The sequence below is a fragment of the Hydractinia symbiolongicarpus genome, chromosome 12 (genome assembly GCF_029227915.1).
Source record: "Hydractinia symbiolongicarpus strain clone_291-10 chromosome 12, HSymV2.1, whole genome shotgun sequence".
NCBI lineage: Eukaryota > Metazoa > Cnidaria > Hydrozoa > Anthoathecata > Hydractiniidae > Hydractinia > Hydractinia symbiolongicarpus.
In genome coordinates, this window is record NC_079886.1 from 28,294,582 (window position 1) to 28,311,564 (window position 16,983).

Below are 16,983 nucleotides of genomic sequence, written 5' to 3' on the forward strand. Positions count from 1 at the left end.
AATCGCCGGCAAACGAAAACCTGCGATTTCCCGTATATCCCGGACTCGGCCGGTATAGTCGAATGTACACAAAGAAAGTACCCAGGGAGTAAACTCATTTTCCGAACGATTTTTTAAATTATTTTTTCACTACTAAAACGCATGAGACTTGTAGTTTTCAAAAATGATTTCATTTTTGATGAGACGCTGAATAAAAAGAGTTTAATCGCCGGCAAACGAAAACCCACGCTTTCCCGTATATCCCGGACTCGGCCCGTATAGTCGAATGTATACAAAGAAAGTACCCAGGGAGTAAACTCATTTTCCGAACGATTTTTTAAATTATTTTTTCACTACTAAAACGCATGAGACTTGTAGTTTTCAAAAATGATTTCATTTTTGATGAGACGCTGAATAAAAAGAGTTTAATCGCCGGCAAACGAAAACCCGGGAGTTCCCGTAAATCCCGGGCTTGACCCGTATAGTGAAATGTATAGAAAGAAAGTACCCAGGGAGTAAACTCATTTCCCGAACGATTTTTTAAATTATTTTTTTACCACTAAGACGCATGAGACTTGTAGTTTTCAAAAATGATTTCATTTTTGATGAGACGCTGAATAAAAGGAGTTTAATCGCCGGCAAACGAAAACCCGCGATATCCCGTAAATCCCGGACTCGGCCCGTATAGTCAAAAGTATACAAAGAAAGTACCCAGGGAGTAAACTCATTTCCCGAACGATTTTTTAAATTATTTTTTTACCACTAAGACGCATGAGACTTGTAGTTTTCAAAAATGATTTCATTTTTGATGAGACGCTGAATAAAAGGAGTTTAATCGCCGGCAAACGAAAACCTGCGATTTCCCGTATATCCCGAACTCGGCCGGTATAGTCGAATGTACACAAAGAAAGTACCCAGGGAGTAAACTCATTTTCCGAACGATTTTTTAAATTATTTTTTCACTACTAAAACGCATGAGACTTGTAGTTTTCAAAAATGATTTCATTTTTGATGAGACGCTGAATAAAAAGAGTTTAATCGCCGGCAAACGAAAACCCGGGAGTTCCCGTAAATCCCGGGCTTGACCCGTATAGTCAAATGTATAGAAAGAAAGTAAACTGGGAGTAAACTTATTTCCCGAACGATTTTTTAAATTAATTTTTTACCATTAAAGCGCATAAGACTTGTAAATTTCAAAAACGATTTCATTCTTGATGAGACGCTGAATAAAAGGAGTTTAATCGCCGGCAAACGAAAACCCACGCTTTCCCGTATATCCCGGACTTGGCCCGTATAGTCGAATGTATACAAAGAAAGTACCCAGGGAGTAAACACATTTTCCGAACGATTTTTTAAATTATTTTTTCACTACTAAAACGCATGAGACTTGTAGTTTTCAAAAATGATTTCATTTTTGATGAGACGCTGAATAAAAAGAGTTTAATCGCCGGCAAACGAAAACCCGGGAGTTCCCGTAAATCCCGGGCTTGACCCGTATAGTGAAATGTATAGAAAGAAAGTACCCAGGGAGTAAACTCATTTCCCGAACGATTTTTTAAATTATTTTTTTACCACTCAGACGCATGAGACTTGTAGTTTTCAAAAATGATTTCATTTTTGATGAGACGCTGAATAAAAGGAGTTTAATCGCCGGCAAACGAAAACCCGCGATTTCCCGTAATTCCCGGACTCGGCCCGTATAGTCAAAAGTATACAAAGAAAGTACCCAGGGAGTAAACTCATTTCCCGAACGATTTTTTAAATTATTTTTTTACCACTAAGACGCATGAGACTTGTAGTTTTCAAAAATGATTTCATTTTTGATGAGACGCTGAATAAAAGGAGTTTAATCGCCGGCAAACGAAAACCTGCGATTTCCCGTATATCCCGGACTCGGCCGGTATAGTCGAATGTACACAAAGAAAGTACCCAGGGAGTAAACTCATTTTCCGAACGATTTTTTAAATTATTTTTTCACTACTAAAACGCATGAGACTTGTAGTTTTCAAAAATGATTTCATTTTTGATGAGACGCTGAATAAAAAGAGTTTAATCGCCGGCAAACGAAAACCCGGGAGTTCCCGTAAATCCCGGGCTTGACCCGTATAGTCAAATGTATAGAAAGAAAGTAAACTGGGAGTAAACTTATTTCCCGAACGATTTTTTAAATTAATTTTTTACCACTAAAACGCATAAGACTTGTAAATTTCAAAAACGATTTCATTCTTGATGAGACGCTGAATAAAAGGAGTTTAATCGCCGGCAAACGAAAACCCACGCTTTCCCGTATATCCCGGACTCGGCCCGTATAGTCGAATGTATACAAAGAAAGTACCCAGGGAGTAAACTCATTTTCCGAACGATTTTTTAAATTATTTTTTCACTACTAAAACGCATGAGACTTGTAGTTTTCAAAAATGATTTCATTTTTGATGAGACGCTGAATAAAAAGAGTTTAATCGCCGGCAAACGAAAACCCGGGAGTTCCCGTAAATCCCGGGCTTGACCCGTATAGTCAAATGTATAGAAAGAAAGTAAACTGGCAGTAAACTCATTTCCCGAACGATTTTTTAAATTAATTTTTTACCACTAAAACGCATAAGACTTGTAAATTTCAAAAACGATTTCATTCTTGATGAGACGCTGAATAAAAGGAGTTTAATCTCCGGCAAACGAAAACCCGCGATTTCCCGTAAATCCCAGACTCGGCCCGTATAGTCAAAAGTATACAAAGAAAGTACGCAGGGAGTAAACTCATTTCCCGAACGATTCTTTAAATTATTTTTCACCACTAAAACGCATGAGACTTGTAGTTTTCAAAACTGATTTCATTTTTGATGAGACGCTGAATAAAAGGAGTTTAATCGCCGGCAAACGAAAACCCGCGCTTTCCCGTATATCCCGGACTCGGCCCGTATAGTCGAATGTATACAAAGAAAGTACCCAGGGAGTAAACTCATTTTCCGAACTATTTTTTAAATTATTTTTTCACCACTAAAACGCATGAGACTTGTAGTTTTCAAAAATGATTTCATTTGTGATGAGACGCTGAATAAAAGGAGTTTAATCGCCGTCAAACGAAAACCCGGGAGTTCCCGTAAATCCCGGGCTTGACCCGCATAGTCGAATGTATAGAAAGAAAGTAAACTGGGAGTAAACTCATTTCCCGAACGATTTTTTAAATTATTTTTTTACCACTAAGACGCATGAGACTTGTAGTTTTCAAAACTGATTTCATTTTTGATGAGACGCTGAATAAAGGGAGTTTAATCGCCGGCAAACGAAAACCCGCGCTTTCCCGTATATTCCGGACTCGGCCCGTATAGTCGAATGTATAGAAAGAAAGTAAACTGGGAGTAAAGTCATTTCCCGAACGATTTTTTAAAATAATTTTTTACCACTAAAACGCATAAGACTTGTAGTTTTCAAAAACGATTTCATTCTTGATGAGACGCTGAATAAAAGGAGTTTAATCTCCGGCAAACGAAAACCTGCGATTTCCGTAAATCCCAGACTCGGCCCGTATAGTCAAATGTATACAAATAAAGTACGCAGGGAGTAAACTCATTTCCCGAACGATTCTTTAAATTATTTTTCACCACTAAAACGCATAAGACTTGTAGTTTTCAAAAATGATTTCATTTTTGATGAGACGCTGAATAAAAGAAGTTTAATCGCCGGCAAACGAAAACCCGCGATTTCCCGTAAATCCCGGGCTTGGCCCGTATAGTCGAATGTATACAAAGAAAGTACCCAGGGAGTAAACCCATTTCCCGAACGATTTTTTAAATTATTTTTTCACCACTAAAACGCATGAGACTTGTAGTTTTCAAAAATGATTTCATTTTTGATGAGACGCTGAATAAAAGGAGTTTAATCGCCGGCAAACGAAAACCCGGGAGTTCCTGTAAATCCCGGGCTTGACCCGTATAGTCGAATGTATAGAAAGAAAGTAAACTGGGAGTAAACTCATTTCCCGAACGATTTTTTAAATTAATTTTTTACCACTAAAACGCATAAGACTTGTAGTTTTCAAAAACGATTTCATTCTTGATGAGACGCTGAATAAAAGGAATTTAATCTCCGGCAAACGAAAACCCGCGATTTCCCGTAAATCCCAGACTCGGCCCGTATAGTCAAATGTATACAAAGAAAGTACGCAGGGAGTAAACTCATTTCCCGAACGACTCTTTAAATTATTTTTCACCACTAAAACGCATGAGACTTGTAGTTTTTAAAAATGATTTCATTTTTGATGAGACGCTGTATAAAAGAAGTTTAATCGCCGGCAAGGGCTTGGCCCGTATAGTCGAATGTAAACAAAGAAAGCACCCAGGGAGTAAACTCATTTCCCGAACGATTTTTTAAATTATTTTTTCGCCACTAAAACGCATGAGACTTGTAGTTTTCAAAAATGATTTCATTTTTGATGAGACGCTGAATAAAAGGAGTTTAACCTCCGGCAAACGAAAACCCGCGATTTCCTGTAAATCCCGGGCTTGGCCCGTATAGTCGAATGTATACAAAGGAAAGTACCCAGGGAGTAAACTCATTTCCCGAACGATTTTTTAAATTATTTTTTTACCACTAAGACGCATGAGACTTGTAGTTTTTAAAAATAATTTCATTTTTGATGAGACGCTGTATAAAAGAAGTTTAATCGCCGGCAAGGGCTTGGCCCGTATAGTCGAACGAAACGAAGAAAGCACCCAGGGAGTAAACTCATTTCCCGAACGATTTTTTAAATTATTTTTTCGCCACTAAAACGCATGAGACTTGTAGTTTTCAAAAATGATTTCATTTTTGATGAGACGCTGAATAAAAGGAGTTTAATCTCAGGCAAACGAAAACCCGCGATTTCCCCTAAATCCCGGAACCGGCCCGTATAGTCAAAAGTATACAAAGAAAGTACCCAGGGAGTAAACTCATTTCCCGAACGATTCTTTAAATTATTTTTTCACCATTAAAACGCATGAGACTTGTAGTTTTCAAAACTGATTTCATTTTTGATGAGACGCTGAATAAAAGGAGTTTAATCGCCGGCAAACGAAAACCCGCGCTTTCCCGTATATCCCGGACTCGGCCCGTATAGTCGAATGTATACAAAGAAAGTACCCAGGGAGTAAACTCATTTTCCGAACGATTTTTTAAATTATTTTTTTACCACTATGATACCTGTATGATTCTTAGACAACGTTCATGAATACGATTGATTCGATTATTCGCAACTTTTCCACAAAACATCCATACTAAGGGACAGTAAGAAAACTGAGACAAAATAAATGAATTGAAGAGAAAACGCTTCATCTTGGGTGTCAAAAAGGAAGATATTCTTTGAAGCACGTTGAGTTTCCTACTAGCCTTATTACAGATGTTTTTGACATGCGAATGAAAGTTTAGTCTCGAGTCAATCGTAACACCAAGAAGCACTACAGACGATTTACACGCAATTTTCAAATGGTTAAATATCAAACTTTCATCGTGATGACCTAATACAATATATTGATACTTTTTCAAATTTATTGCTAAGTAATTTTCATAAAACCAATTATTAACTATGACCAAATTAGTAAGCAGTGTTTGTTTTACATCTTCTAATGAATTTTCACAAGCATATAAGGTGTTATCATCTGCAAAGTTACAAAGGGATGATTGAATAATGAACCAGAATAAATCGGTTATAGAATAATTGAAGAAAGGAGGTCCTAAGATTGATCCTTGTGGAACTCCAACTTGAAGAGGAAGCCATTCGCTAAAAGAAGAATTTATTCTGGTTCTCTGAAAACGATTTTTCAAGTATGAGTGAATAAATAATAAAGAAGATTCAGAAAAACCATAGGCATGCAGCTTTGCAATAAGCAAATCATGGTTGATAGTATCAAAAGCTTTTGAAAGGTCCATTAGCACTGCTCCAACTACACCCTTATTATCAAGTGTGCTTTTCCATTGTTCAATCATTCGAATGAGAGCATATTGTGTATTATAACCCTTTCTGAAGCCTGATAGATGAGGGCTGAGTTTGTCATGCATAAAAGTGTGCATTTGATTAAGAATAATTCTTTCAAAAACTTTTGATAAACAGGGAAGCAAGCTAACAGGTCTATAGTTCTCCTTATCATTACAGTCATCCTTCTTAAAAACAGGTATAACCTCTGCAAGTTTTAAATCATCAGGAAAAATATTAGACTGTAAACAAAAATTTATAATACTAGTGAGGATAGGAACAAAGATATGAATAAACTTTTTCAACATAAAAACTGGAAAATCACCACTAACAGAAGATTTCTTTGCATCCATGTCTTTGATGACTTTGAGAACATCAGGCTGTTCAACCAGCGAAAAATAGAACTTTTCATCATAACCCACATTAAACTTCTTATATTCAGCGTCTCATCAAAAATGAAATCATTTTTGAAAACTACAAGTGTCATGCGTTTTAGTGGTGAAAATATAATTTAAAGAATCGTTCGGGAAATGAGTTTACTCCCTGCGTACTTCCTTTGTATAATTTTGACTATATGGCACTGAGAGCGACTGTAGCGAGTCACGTACATTAGCAGCATGGAAAATTTAACTAATACACCAATTGTAGAATTCATTGATACACTACTTCGTAAAATTAGCTCGACTTCAGATATTCCTATAATTCTTGAAAGAAATGGAGTTAAAGAAAGTGATGAATCGTTTATAGACCGCATGTATTCAAACATCAACTTACAAAAAATGAAAGGTGAGCTAATACACGATCTTAAAAACTACCTTGATGAATGTGTTAAAAATGTTGCTCTATCAAACCGTCACGTTTCTACTGAATGGGATAGTAATAAAATGTTTAGTGTGTTGGAGGAAAGGATTTTATTTTTGGAAAAGGAAGTAAATGCCAAAAATGAATTGATACAAATGTTATTAGCGACGAAATCATCAACGCGTGACGACATACTACATAACTCTCATAGCTTCAACAAATTAAAATCTTGCGAAACAAACGAGAATTTTACAATTCCCAAGGACACCATTAAGGCAAAAATCATTAAACAGAGTTCCTTTATTCACGCAAATCGCTTTGAAAACTTGCCCATTGAAGAAATAATGGATGATGTAAATAGTGTTGCCAACGAAGTGCCGCATAAAACGCTGCGAAGGAGATCTGACAAAAAATCTAAAGTTACGCAAATAATTGGAGACTCGATTGTAAAAGAAGTGAAGGGCTGGAAACTTTCTTCAAACGAGAACAAGATTATAGTGAAATCCTTCTCTGAAGCCACGACTAAATGCATGGAAAGTTACGCAATACCAACTACGAACATGTCTCCCGATAACATTATTATTCATTGTGGCACTAACGATCTTAATAGAATCGAAACCGATCAAATTGCTCAAAACATAGTAAAATTGGCTATTGAATTGAAATCTGGTGAAAATAATGTAATGATATCGGGCATAATTCAACGAAAAGACAGACTAAATGAAAAGGTGATGGCAGTCAACAAATCTCTCGCTCATCTTTGCGAACAAAGAAACATCGGCTTTATCAATAATGATAATATAAACCCCGACTTGCATTTGAATAGAAGTCGGCTTCACCTAAATATGAAAGGGACTTCAATATTGTCTCGGAACTTTCTACAGGTGATTGAGGATTGACACAAAAAACCTGTCGAAATTTACGACACAGATCCACCGAACACTGCCTCAGATACTTTTGATTCAACATATGATATTTTCACTCTACGTCGCAGTAACATGTGTAACTTGATAGTCGGTCATTTGAACGTAAACTCGTTGCGAAACAAGTTCGAAGCAATTGATTTAACTTTCAAGCACAATATTGATGTTCTGCTTCTAACTGAAACGAAAATAGATGAATCGTTCACTGATGCTCAATTTAAGTTAGATAATTACGCAATTCTGAGGAAAGATAGAAATGGACATGGTGGCGGTATTTTACTCTATATAAATGAAAATATTCCCTTCAAAGTGTTGCGAAAATATACTTTACCGGATGATATCGAAGTTTTAGTTGTCGAAATAAATCTTCGAAAACGCAAATGGCTTTTAATCGGTGCATATAAACCACCGTTACAAAAAAATTACTACTTCTAAACTCAAATCGCAAATGTATTGATTTCACATCTCAACTATCACGAAAACATCATAATTATGGGTGATTTAAACATGGAAATAAGTGACACAGATTTCGATAACTTCATTTCAACATACGACCTCCATAGACTAATCAAATCACCAACCTGCTTTAAGTCAAGTACTTCGCCTTCTTGCATTGATCACATATTAACAAATCAACCAAATTTCTTTAAAAATAGTGTAACAATCGAAACTGGCATATCAGATTGGCATTTATTTGTTGGAAGTGTAATAAGACGCATGAGACTTGTCGTTTTCAAAAATGATTTCATTTTTGATGAGACGCTGAATAAAAGGAGTTTAATCGCCGGCAAACGAAAACCCACGCTTTCCCGTATATCCCGGACTCGGCCCGTATAGTCGAATGTATACAAAGAAAGTACCCAGGGAGTAAACTCATTTTCCGAACGATTTTTTAAATTATTTTTTTACCACTAAGACGCATGAGACTTGTCGTTTTCAGAAATGATTTCATTTTTGATGAGACGCTGAATAAAAGGAGTTTAATTGCCGGCAAACGAAAACCCACGATCTCCCGTAAATCCCGTACTCGGCCTGTATAGTCAAAAGTATACAAAGAAAGTACTCAGGGAGCAAACTCATTTCCCGAACGATTCTTTAAATTATTTTTTCATCACTGAAACGCATGAGACTTGTCGTTTTCAAAAATGATTTCATTTTTGATGAGACGCTGAATAAAAGGAGTTTAATTGCCGGCAAACGAAAACCCACGATTTCCCGTAAATCCCGGACTCGGCCCGTATAGTCAAAAGTATACAAAGAAAGTACCCAGGGAGCTAACTCATTTCCCGAACGATTCTTTAAATTATTTTTTCACCACTAAAACGCATGAGACTTGTAGTTTTCAAAACTGATTTCATTTTTAATGAAACGCTGAATAAAAGGAGTTTAATCGCCGGCAAACGAAAACCCGCGCTTTCCCGTATATCCCGGACTCGGCCCGTATAGTCGAATGTATACAAAGAAAGTACCCAGGGAGTAAACTCATTTTCCGAACGATTTTTTAAATTATTTTTTCACCACTAAAACGCATGAGACTTGTAGTTTTCAAAAATGATTTTATTTTTGATGAGACGCTGAATAAAAGGAGTTAAATCGCCGGCAAACGAAAACCCGGGAGTTCCCGTAAATCCCGGGCTTGACCCGTATAGTCGAATGAATAGAAAGAAAGTAAACTGGTAGTAAACTCATTTTCCAAACGATTTTTTAAATTATTTTTTCACCACTAAAACGCATAAAACTTGTAGTTTTCAAAAATGATTTCATTTTTGATGAGACGCTGAATAAAAGGAGTTTAATCTCCGGCAAACGAAAACCCGCGATTTCCCCTAAATCCCGGAACGGCCCGTATAGTCAAAATTATACAAAGAAAGTACGCAGGGAGTAAACTCATTTCCCGAACGATTCTTTAAATTATATTTTCACCACTAAAACGCATGACACTTGTAGTTTTCAAAAATGATTTCATTTTTGATGAGACGCTGAATATAAGAAGTTTAATCGCCGGCAATGGAAAACCCGCAATTTCCCGTAAATCCCGGGCTTGGCCCGTATAGTCGAATGTATACAAAGAAAGTACCCAGGGAGTAAACTCATTTCCCGAACGATTTTTAAAATTAATTTTTTACCACTAAAACGCATAAGACTTGTAGTTTTCAAAAACGATTTCATTCTTGATGAGACGCTGAATAAAAGGAGTTTAATCTCCGGCAAACGAAAACCCGCGATTTCCCGTAAATCCCAGACTCGGCCCGTATAGTCAAATGTATACAAAGAAAGTACGCAGGGAGTAAACTCATTTCCCGAACGATTCTTTAAATTATTTTTCACCACTAAAACGCATGAGACATGTAGTTTTTAAAAATAATTTCATTTTTGATGAGACGCTGTATAAAGGAAGTTTAATCGCCGGCAAGGGTTTGGCCCGTATAGCCGAATGTAAACAAAGAAAGCACCCAGGGAGTAAACTCATTTCCCGAACGATTTTTTAAATTATTTTTTCGCCACTAAAACGCATGAGACTTGTAGTTTTCAAAAATCATTTCATTTTTGATGAGACGCTGAATAAAAGGAGTTTAATCTCCCGCAAACGAAAACCCGCAATTTCCCCTAAATCCCGGAACCGGCCCGTATAGTCAAAAGTAAGCAAAGAAAGTACGCAGGGAGTAAACTCATTTCCCGAACGATTCTTTAAATTATATTTTCACCACTAAAACGCATGACACTTGTAGTTGTCAAAAATGATTTCATTTTTGATGAGACGCTGAATAAAAGAAGTTTAATCGCCGGCAAACGAAAACCCGCGATTTCCCGTAAATCCCGGGCTTGGCCCGTATAGTCGAATGTATACAAAGAAAGTACCCAGGGAGTAAACTCATTTCCCGAACGATTTTTTAAATTATTTTTTTACCACTAAGACGCATGAGACTTGTAGTTTTTAAAAATGATTTAATTTTTGATGAGACGCTGAATAAAAGGAGTATAATCGCCGGCAAACGAAAACCCGCGATTTCCCGTAAATCCCAGACTCGGCCCGTATAGTCAAAAGTATACAAAGAAAGTACCCAGGGAGTATACTCATTTCCCGAACGATTCTTTAAATTATTTTTTCACCATTAAAACGCATGAGACTTGTAGTTTTCAAAACTGATTTCATTTTTGATGAGACGCTGAATAAAAGGAGTTTAATCGCCGGCAAACGAAAACCCGCGCTTTCCCGTATATCCCGGACTCGGCCCGTATAGTCGAATGTATACAAAGAAAGTACCCAGGGAGTAAACTCATTTTCCGAACGATTTTTTAAATTATTTTTTTACCACTAAGACACATGAGACTTGTCGTTTTCAAAAATGATTTCATTTTTGATGAGACGCTGAATAAAAGGAGTTTAATTGCCGGCAAACGAAAAACCACGATTTCCCGTAAATCCCGGACTCGGCCCGTATAGTCAAAAGTATACAAAGAAAGTACCCAGGGAGCAAACTCATTTCCCGAACGATTCTTTAAATCATTTTTCCACTACTAAAACGCATAAGACTTGTAGTTTTGAAAACTGATTTCATTTTTGATGAGACGATGAATAAAAGGAGTTTAATCTCCGGCAAACGAAAACCCGCGATTTACCCTAAATCCCGGAACCGGCCGGTATAGTCGAATGTATACAAAGAAAGTACGCAGGGAATAAACTCATTTCCCGAACGATTCTTTAAATTATATTTTCACCACTAAAACGCATGAGTCTTGTAGTTTTCAAAAATGATTTCATTTTTGATGAGACGCTGAATAAAAGGAGTTTAATCTCCGGCAAACGAAAACCCGCGATTTCCCGTAAATCCCAGACTCGGCCCGTATAGTCAAATGTATACAAAGAAAGTACGCAGGGAGTAAACTCATTTCCCGAACGATTCTTTAAATTATTTTTCACCACTAAAACGCATGAGACATGTAGTTTTTAAAAATAATTTCATTTTTGATGAGACGCTGTATAAAAGAAGTTTAATCGCCGGCAAGGGCTTGGCCCGTATAGTCGAATGTAAACAAAGAAAGCACCCAGGGAGTAAACTCATTTCCCGAACGATTCTTTAAATTATTTTTTCGCCACTAAAACGCATGAGACTTGTAGTTTTCAAAAATGATTTCATTTTTGATGAGACGCTGAATAAAAGAAGTTTAATCGCCGGCAAACGAAAACCCGCGATTTCCCGTAAATCCCGGGCTTGGCCCGTATAGTCGAGTGTATACAAAGAAAGTACCCAGGAAGTAAACTCATTTCCCGAACGATTTTTTAAATTATTTTTTTACCATTAAGACGCATGAGACTTGTAGTTTTCAAAAATGATTTCATTTTTGATGAGACGCTGAATAAAAGGAGTTTAATTGCCGGCAAACGAAAAACCACGATTTCCCGTAAATCCCGGACTCGGCCCGTATAGTCAAAAGTATACAAAGAAAGTACCCAGGGAGCAAACTCATTTCCCGAACGATTCTTTAAATCATTTTTCCACTACTAAAACGCATAAGACTTGTAGTTTTGAAAACTGATTTCATTTTTGATGAGACGATGAATAAAAGGAGTTTAATCTCCGGCAAACGAAAACCCGCGATTTACCCTAAATCCCGGAACCGGCCGGTATAGTCGAATGTATACAAAGAAAGTACGCAGGGAATAAACTCATTTCCCGAACGATTCTTTAAATTATATTTTCACCACTAAAACGCATGAGTCTTGTAGTTTTCAAAAATGATTTCATTTTTGATGAGACGTTGAATAAAAGGAGTTTAATCTCCGGCAAACGAAAACCCGCGATTTCCCGTAAATCCCAGACTCGGCCCGTATAGTCAAATGTATACAAAGAAAGTACGCAGGGAGTAAACTCATTTCCCGAACGATTCTTTAAATTATTTTTCACCACTAAAACGCATGAGACATGTAGTTTTTAAAAATAATTTCATTTTTGATGAGACGCTGTATAAAAGAAGTTTAATCGCCGGCAAGGGCTTGGCCCGTATAGTCGAATGTAAACAAAGAAAGCACCCAGGGAGTAAACTCATTTCCCGAACGATTCTTTAAATTATTTTTTCGCCATTAAAACGCATGAGACTTGTAGTTTTCAAAAATGATTTTATTTTTGATGAGACGCTGAATAAAAGGAGTTAAATCGCCGGCAAACGAAAACCCGGGAGTTCCCGTAAATCCCGGGCTTGACCCGTATAGTCGAATGAATAGAAAGAAAGTAAACTGGTAGTAAACTCATTTTCCAAACGATTTTTTAAATTATTTTTTCACCACTAAAACGCATAAAACTTGTAGTTTTCAAAAATGATTTCATTTTTGATGAGACGCTGAATAAAAGGAGTTTAATCTCCGGCAAACGAAAACCCGCGATTTCCCCTAAATCCCGGAACGGCCCGTATAGTCAAAATTATACAAAGAAAGTACGCAGGGAGTAAACTCATTTCCCGAACGATTCTTTAAATTATATTTTCACCACTAAAACGCATGACACTTGTAGTTTTCAAAAATGATTTCATTTTTGATGAGACGCTGAATATAAGAAGTTTAATCGCCGGCAATGGAAAACCCGCAATTTCCCGTAAATCCCGGGCTTGGCCCGTATAGTCGAATGTATACAAAGAAAGTACCCAGGGAGTAAACTCATTTCCCGAACGATTTTTAAAATTAATTTTTTACCACTAAAACGCATAAGACTTGTAGTTTTCAAAAACGATTTCATTCTTGATGAGACGCTGAATAAAAGGAGTTTAATCTCCGGCAAACGAAAACCCGCGATTTCCCGTAAATCCCAGACTCGGCCCGTATAGTCAAATGTATACAAAGAAAGTACGCAGGGAGTAAACTCATTTCCCGAACGATTCTTTAAATTATTTTTCACCACTAAAACGCATGAGACATGTAGTTTTTAAAAATAATTTCATTTTTGATGAGACGCTGTATAAAGGAAGTTTAATCGCCGGCAAGGGTTTGGCCCGTATAGCCGAATGTAAACAAAGAAAGCACCCAGGGAGTAAACTCATTTCCCGAACGATTTTTTAAATTATTTTTTCGCCACTAAAACGCATGAGACTTGTAGTTTTCAAAAATCATTTCATTTTTGATGAGACGCTGAATAAAAGGAGTTTAATCTCCCGCAAACGAAAACCCGCAATTTCCCCTAAATCCCGGAACCGGCCCGTATAGTCAAAAGTAAGCAAAGAAAGTACGCAGGGAGTAAACTCATTTCCCGAACGATTCTTTAAATTATATTTTCACCACTAAAACGCATGACACTTGTAGTTGTCAAAAATGATTTCATTTTTGATGAGACGCTGAATAAAAGAAGTTTAATCGCCGGCAAACGAAAACCCGCGATTTCCCGTAAATCCCGGGCTTGGCCCGTATAGTCGAATGTATACAAAGAAAGTACCCAGGGAGTAAACTCATTTCCCGAACGATTTTTTAAATTATTTTTTTACCACTAAGACGCATGAGACTTGTAGTTTTTAAAAATGATTTAATTTTTGATGAGACGCTGAATAAAAGGAGTTTAATCGCCGGCAAACGAAAACCCGCGATTTCCCGTAAATCCCAGACTCGGCCCGTATAGTCAAAAGTATACAAAGAAAGTACCCAGGGAGTATACTCATTTCCCGAACGATTCTTTAAATTATTTTTTCACCATTAAAACGCATGAGACTTGTAGTTTTCAAAACTGATTTCATTTTTGATGAGACGCTGAATAAAAGGAGTTTAATCGCCGGCAAACGAAAACCCGCGCTTTCCCGTATATCCCGGACTCGGCCCGTATAGTCGAATGTATACAAAGAAAGTACCCAGGGAGTAAACTCATTTTCCGAACGATTTTTTAAATTATTTTTTTACCACTAAGACACATGAGACTTGTCGTTTTCAAAAATGATTTCATTTTTGATGAGACGCTGAATAAAAGGAGTTTAATTGCCGGCAAACGAAAAACCACGATTTCCCGTAAATCCCGGACTCGGCCCGTATAGTCAAAAGTATACAAAGAAAGTACCCAGGGAGCAAACTCATTTCCCGAACGATTCTTTAAATCATTTTTCCACTACTAAAACGCATAAGACTTGTAGTTTTGAAAACTGATTTCATTTTTGATGAGACGATGAATAAAAGGAGTTTAATCTCCGGCAAACGAAAACCCGCGATTTACCCTAAATCCCGGAACCGGCCGGTATAGTCGAATGTATACAAAGAAAGTACGCAGGGAATAAACTCATTTCCCGAACGATTCTTTAAATTATATTTTCACCACTAAAACGCATGAGTCTTGTAGTTTTCAAAAATGATTTCATTTTTGATGAGACGCTGAATAAAAGGAGTTTAATCTCCGGCAAACGAAAACCCGCGATTTCCCGTAAATCCCAGACTCGGCCCGTATAGTCAAATGTATACAAAGAAAGTACGCAGGGAGTAAACTCATTTCCCGAACGATTCTTTAAATTATTTTTCACCACTAAAACGCATGAGACATGTAGTTTTTAAAAATAATTTCATTTTTGATGAGACGCTGTATAAAAGAAGTTTAATCGCCGGCAAGGGCTTGGCCCGTATAGTCGAATGTAAACAAAGAAAGCACCCAGGGAGTAAACTCATTTCCCGAACGATTCTTTAAATTATTTTTTCGCCACTAAAACGCATGAGACTTGTAGTTTTCAAAAATGATTTCATTTTTGATGAGACGCTGAATAAAAGAAGTTTAATCGCCGGCAAACGAAAACCCGCGATTTCCCGTAAATCCCGGGCTTGGCCCGTATAGTCGAGTGTATACAAAGAAAGTACCCAGGAAGTAAACTCATTTCCCGAACGATTTTTTAAATTATTTTTTTACCATTAAGACGCATGAGACTTGTAGTTTTCAAAAATGATTTCATTTTTGATGAGACGCTGAATAAAAGGAGTTTAATTGCCGGCAAACGAAAAACCACGATTTCCCGTAAATCCCGGACTCGGCCCGTATAGTCAAAAGTATACAAAGAAAGTACCCAGGGAGCAAACTCATTTCCCGAACGATTCTTTAAATCATTTTTCCACTACTAAAACGCATAAGACTTGTAGTTTTGAAAACTGATTTCATTTTTGATGAGACGATGAATAAAAGGAGTTTAATCTCCGGCAAACGAAAACCCGCGATTTACCCTAAATCCCGGAACCGGCCGGTATAGTCGAATGTATACAAAGAAAGTACGCAGGGAATAAACTCATTTCCCGAACGATTCTTTAAATTATATTTTCACCACTAAAACGCATGAGTCTTGTAGTTTTCAAAAATGATTTCATTTTTGATGAGACGTTGAATAAAAGGAGTTTAATCTCCGGCAAACGAAAACCCGCGATTTCCCGTAAATCCCAGACTCGGCCCGTATAGTCAAATGTATACAAAGAAAGTACGCAGGGAGTAAACTCATTTCCCGAACGATTCTTTAAATTATTTTTCACCACTAAAACGCATGAGACATGTAGTTTTTAAAAATAATTTCATTTTTGATGAGACGCTGTATAAAAGAAGTTTAATCGCCGGCAAGGGCTTGGCCCGTATAGTCGAATGTAAACAAAGAAAGCACCCAGGGAGTAAACTCATTTCCCGAACGATTCTTTAAATTATTTTTTCGCCACTAAAACGCATGAGACTTGTAGTTTTCAAAAATGATTTCATTTTTGATGAGACGCTGAATAAAAGAAGTTTAATCGCCGGCAACGAAAACCCGCGATTTCCCGTAAATCCCGGGCTTGGCCCGTATAGTCGAGTGTATACAAAGAAAGTACCCAGGGAGTAAACTCATTTCCCGAACGATTTTTTAAATTATTTTTTTACCACTAAGACGCATGAGACTTGTAGTTTTTAAAAATGATTTAATTTTTGATGAGACGCTGAATAAAAGGAGTTTAATCGCCGGCAAACGAAAACCCGCGAATTTCCCGTAAATCCCAGACTGGGCCCGTATATTCAAAAGTATACAAAGAAAGTACCCAGGGAGTAAACTCATTTCCCGAACGATTCTTTAAATTATTTTTTCACCATTAAAACGCATGAGACTTGTAGTTTTCAACACTGATTTCATTTTTGATGAGACGCTGAATAAAAGGAGTTTAATCGCCGGCAAACGAAAACCCGCGCTTTCCCGTATATCCCGGACTCGGCCCGTATAGTCGAATGTATACAAAGAAAGTACCCAGGGAGTAAACTCATTTTCCAAACGATTTTTTAAATAATTTTTTTACCACTAAGACACATGAGACTTGTCGTTTTCAAAAATGATTTCATTTTTGATGAGACGCTGAATAAAAGAAGTTTAATCGCCGGC